A 6,014-nucleotide genomic window follows, 5' to 3' on the forward strand; every position below is an offset into this window, starting at 1 on the left:
GGCAATTTTACTGGGGATTTAACCCTACCTAAGATATGATTGCTTGCTGGGGCTAGCAACCGGGTCTAGTTCACACTTAACACTAATTAAGCACTTTATTGCATAAATACAATACCAAACAAAGTATATTCAAATGCTTTCTTAAAAAAATCAATTTTAAAGGCCTTTCTATTCAGGCTAATGACAAATATAATAAAGGCAGATATGCTAACTTAACATAATTGACTGATTTTATACAGCACCTATATCTTTTAGTGCACAAGTATATTATTAAATGATAGAAAACATCCAATACAACCATTTCTACAGAACAAGGAAATAAATGTCTAAGAAAGAAAGATTTTACAGACCCCATCTTTTATACCCACCCCAACAGTCTAACTCTAAAGAGGAAAAAGCCAATGACTTTCCTCACAAGAGCTCACGACTAACGTTGCTTTGTTATCAAAATCTGTATTTCTGATCTGTTATGAGCATTGAGACAAATATTCCCAAAGAAAGAAGCCTATTCAGCAACAACAAGCACTACATTCAAGCTATCTCATCCCAGGAATTAAATAAGGTCAGCCATATTCATGAGCATTTCCTCCACTGTAGTATTGTAGAAAGTCTCAGTGTCCCAAATAATCCTCATTTTCTTCATTAACAGAGTTAATAGCCACACCTTTCCTCCCAAATTGACCCCCTCTGCCCATTTCACTGTTTTTCAAAAAGTATGCTGTTTTGCTTATGATTCCATGTCATAAATTATGTCAATGCTGTTTCTGAGTGCCATGCCTTCTCATCAACTGCTGCCATCGACTCCTGTGAATATAGTTTTCACTAATGGTACGTAGATTGTAGTTTATAACCACAGGCACTTGCTGCACATCAATCCCACAAGCCAACAGGTTAGTAGTGATCAGTACATGGCTCGATTCTGATTGGAATTCTCTCATGATGACATCTCTTTCCATGTCACTAGGCAGAGGAAACTTTAAAGTCCCTGGCATGCATTTTTTTCATTGAACCAGTCCACCTTGTGCCTTGTATTGAGAAAAATAACAGCCTGCATAATGGTCAATGTTTTGTGGAAGTCACAAAGTGTGCCCAACTTCCATTTCTTGCTTTCAATATGAATATAGAATTGTTTGTAGGACGCACAATTTAATCTTTAGACCTTATAAAAGAGATGGCTAACGTTTTTCTGTAATAGCATAGCCAAAATAAGAGCTTAAATAATAATCTCATAGCTAGATTCACATCGCCATCAGCGAAGTATACAGTAAGTAGAAAAAAAAAAACCTCCCTTTCAGACCAAAGGGAAAGAAAGTTTTAAAGTGAGAATATAATTTTCCTCATGGGCATTGTCTACCTTAGAAAAACTACTACAGAACATGCCTGTGACTATAGACTTGTAGTTCAGGCCACCGAAGATTAGAGATGGGACATGGGCACTCCCTTGACTTGCATCCTCTGGTCTGCTTGAACACAAACCAGGAGGAAAAGAAAGCTCGGCATCAGAAGCAATGGGTGGCAGGCCTATTAATGGCTGATCTGTACGGTGATCTGCCCTCAAGGAGACCCAACAGGCCAGTCCACTGCAGTGGCTTTCAATGTGGTAAGTCTGGGCTTCAGCAGAAGTCAGCTTGTGAAGAGCCCTGGCAGCTCTGCCAAGAGTTGGGTCACTGGAAATGGACCTGCCCTGGAGTCGAAGGATGCCCAGGTCAGAGCCACAGATCTTATTGGCTCTAAGCTGAAAAGCCCTTCACTCAGCCCAACTTCCAAAGTGACCACTGCAGCTGAGGGTATGGTCAAGTAGGGTCAGCAACATTGCAGGCAGAACTGTAAATTTCTTATTAGAGATGCCACCTGCCTTTACCTGGCCAGCTCTCCTCCCAGGCCAGCCAAGTAATGAAAGTCAACAGAGTGCCTTCCCCTAGGAGGTTCACACCTCCCTTAGGATATACCCCATGTGAAGAGATAGATAGGTCTGGGCCTCTGAATTTACAAGGCCTAAAGCCCACCAGATTATTATCAAGCCCCTTCTATCAGGTTCCATTTGCCTCTCAATCAGAAAACTTAATTGTAGCTTAGACAGCTCCTTTCTTAGCTCCTCTAATAATGACTCTGTCCTTGGTTCTAGACCCTGTCTAGTGCACTTGGGCCTCATTCCTTTGTAATCATAACCTCTACTCTACCACCAATGGCTCTACTCCCAACCTGTATGTACTGATGGTCCTCTTCCCCACTTAATGCTGTATAATTGTTCAGACCTGGTAAATGCCACTCTTAGGATCATTGGTTACTATCCTCACCCTGTCTTTTATGACCTTGTCTAAATATGATCAGAGTCGGGGAACTTGGAAGGCTTCCATAGCCTTGGCAACTCATGACGACAGCCTAGGGTGGTTACTGGTGCCATAAACTAGAGTGTCAATTTGTTGGGTCAACAACAGGAGCCACTGTGCGCTTGCTCCTGATGTGGGATCTCTGTCCTTAATGTACTGTACATTTTGATTTAATGCTATAACTAGTACTCCAACAGTATGTTTCACTTTGTGTTTCTATGTGGGTGCAAACTGTTGACATCTTTACTTAATGTATACTAAATTGATCTTCTGTATATAAAGAGAATTGAAAATGAATCTTAATGTGAATGGAAGGGGAGAGGAAGCGGGAGAGGGGAGGGTTGCGGGTGGGAGGGAAGTTATGGGAAGGGGAAGCCATTGTAATCCATAAGCTGTATACTGGAAATTTATATTCATTAAATAAAAGTTGAAAAAAAAATAAAAAAAAAAAAGAATTGTTTGGTTCCTTCAATGGTCAATTCTTTCTTCGCCAGAATTTGAACTGGATCTCTCATGAAATTTTTTGGTCACTTCTAACATATCAGTTGGCATCATAGCAGAAAGCAAGACAACCTGAACACTGGTATTTAGTTTTTGAAAATCTCATAGATTTGATCCTTAAACTCTTGTCTCAATATTTCATCTGCTTCATTCAAAATGAACATTTAATCAATTTTGGAGAAAGATATCTTCTGTTTAACTTGTCAAATACTCTCCCTGGTGGACCAACAATATGTGGTAAATGCCTGTGATTTTTGCATTTCGTTTCTAATGTTTGTTCTACCAATGCAGGCAATGAGAAGTTGCTCCCATATAGTCTCCAAGTACCAGAATTACCTTTTGGATCTATTGAGCTAGTTCTCTGGTTGGGGTCAATACTAGTGCTTGGTTCTCCTTGAACTCAATCTCCAGCTGTCGCAGGTTGGAAATAGCAAATGTGGCTGTCTTGCCAGTGCCTGACTGAGCTTGAGCAATCACATCCTGTTCTTTAATACAAGGAATAATAGCTCTTTGTGAAATAGCTGAAGGCGGCCGGTGCCGCAGCTCACTAGGCTAATCCTCCGCCTGTGGCGCCGTCACACCGGGTTCTAGTCCTGGTTGCTCCTCTTCCAGTCCAGCTCTCTGCTGTGGCCCGGGAAGGCAGTGGAGGATGGCCTAGGTTCTTGGGCCCTGCACCGGCATGGGAGACCAGGAGAAGCACCTGGCTCCTGGCTTTGGATTGGTGCAGCGCGCCGGCTGCAACGCACCAGTTACAGTGGCCACTCTGGGGGTGAACCAATGGAAAAAGGAAGACCTTTTTTTTTTTCCATTTATTAAACTTTTATTTAATGAATATAAATTTCCAAAGTACAGCTTATGGGTTACAATGGCTTCCCTCCTCCCATAACTTCCCTCCCACCCGCATCCCTCCCCTTTCCCCCTCCCTCTCCCCTTCCATTCACATCAAGATTCATTTTCAATTCTCTTTATATACATAAGATCAGTTTAGTATATATTAAGTAAAGATTTCAACAGTTTGCCCCCGCATAGCAACACAAAGTGAAAAAATACTGTTGGAGTACTAGTTATAGCATTAAATAACAGTGTACAGCACATTAAAGACAGAGATCCTACATAATATATTTTTTTAAATTAATTAATTTTCTATGCCATTTCCAAGTTAACACCAGGTTTTTTTTTTCATTTCCAATTATCTTTATATACAGAAGATCATTTCAGTAGGAAGACCTTTCTCTCTGTCTCTCTCTCTCTCTCTCACTGTCTAACTCTGCCTGTCAAATATATATATATATATATATATATATATATATATATATATATATATATAGCTGAAGGCATCTCAAAACCATAAGCATAGATGCCCTGAAGAAAAGACGCCTTTAAATTTACATCATCAAAGTTATCAACAATCTTATTCCAGTTGCTCTCAATGACAACCTTGGGGTCCATTCTGTTCTCTGTTATAGTTCGCAGAGCCACCAGACATGTCCAAAGAGCCACTTAGCAACTGACTGAAAAGCTTTCAACATTTTTATAAATAAAATGTGGGCATAATTTTTTTAAAACTTAGTTTTCATTATGTCAGTTACTGTTTACCTTTATCATTCTTAAATTTGTGTTATTCATGTTTTCTCTCTTTTAAAAAATCTTTTGAAGTAGAGTGGTTTACCAAGTTTATCTATTGATCCTTTCCCACAAGGCTAGCTCCAATATTTATCAATAAGTTCTACTTTTTAGTTTTGATTCATTCATTACAATTTGTAATTCAAAATTTTCCTGAATTGCAAAATTATTTGCCAATACATCATACATATCTTAAATGCATAGTCTAATAAATTTTTATTTTCTTTTTTTCTTTTTTTTATTTTTTTTAACTTTTATTTAATGAATATAAATTTCCAGTGTACAGCTTATGGATTACAATGGCTTCCCCCTCCCATAACTTCCCTCCCACCCGCAACCCTCCCCTCTCCCGCTCCCTCTCCCCTTCCATTCACATTAAGATTCATTTTCAATTCTCTTTATATACAGAAGATCAATTTAGTATACATTAAGTAAAGATGTCAACAGTTTGCACCCACATAGAAACACAAAGTGAAACATACTGTTTGAGTACTAGTTATAGCATTAAATCAAAATGTACAGCACATTAAGGACAGAGATCCCACATGAGGAGCAAGTACACAGTGACTCCTGTTGTTGACCCAACAAATTGACACTCTAGTTTATGGCGCCAGTAACCACCCTAGGCTGTCATCATGAGTTGCCAAGGCTGTGGAAGCCTTCCAAGTTTGCCGACTCTGATCATATTTAGACAAGGTCATAAAAGACAGGGTGAGGATAGTAACCAATGATCCTAAGAGTGGCATTTACCAGGTTTGAACAATTATACAGCATTAAGTGGGGAAGAGGACCATCAGTACACACAGGTTGGGAGTAGAGCCATTGGTGGTAGAGTAGAGGTTATGATTACAAAGGAATGAGGCCCAAGTGCGCTAGACAGGGTCTAGAACAAAGGACAGAGTCATTATTAGAGGAGCTAAGAAAGGAGCTGTCTAAGCTACAGTTAAGTTTTCTGATTTTGAGGCAAATAGAACCTGACAGAAGGGGCTTGATAATAATCTGGTGGGCTTTAGGCCTTGTAAATTCAGAGGCCCAGACCTATCTATCTCTTCACATGGGGTATATCCTAAGGGAGGTGTGAACCTCCTAGGGGAAGGCACTCTGTTGACTTTCATTACTTGGCTGGCCTGGGAGGAGAGCTGGCCAGGTAAAGGCAGGTGGAATCTCTAACAAGAAATTTACAGTTCTGCCTGCAATGTTGCTGACCCTACTTGACCATACCCTCAGCTGCAGTGGTCACTTTGGAAGCTGGCTGAGTGAAGGGCTTTTCAGCTTAGAGCCAATAAGATCTGTGGCTCTGACCTGGGCATCCTTTGACTCCAGGGCAGGTCCATTTCCAGTGATCCAACTCTTGGCAGAGCTGCCAGGGCTCTTCACAAGCTGACTTCTGCTGAAGCCCAGGCTTACCACATTGAAAGCCACTGCAGTGGACTGGCCTGTTGGGTCTCCTTGAGGGCAGATCACTGTACAGATCAGCCAGTAATAGGCCTGCCACCCATTGCTTCTGATGCCGAGCTTTCTTTTCCTCCTGGTTTGTGTTCAAGCAGACCAGAGGATGCA

At 40.7% G+C, this 6,014-nt stretch overlaps 1 pseudogene; it reads right to left on the reverse strand.

The window, feature by feature from the left end:
- Window positions 1-553: 553 nt before the first annotated feature.
- On the reverse strand, window positions 554-4,317 carry LOC133773039 (eukaryotic initiation factor 4A-II-like; annotated as a pseudogene).
- Between the last annotated feature and the right edge of the window lie 1,697 nt (window positions 4,318-6,014).

Source organism: Lepus europaeus, chromosome 13, assembly GCF_033115175.1.
Source record: "Lepus europaeus isolate LE1 chromosome 13, mLepTim1.pri, whole genome shotgun sequence".
Lineage (NCBI taxonomy): Eukaryota > Metazoa > Chordata > Mammalia > Lagomorpha > Leporidae > Lepus > Lepus europaeus.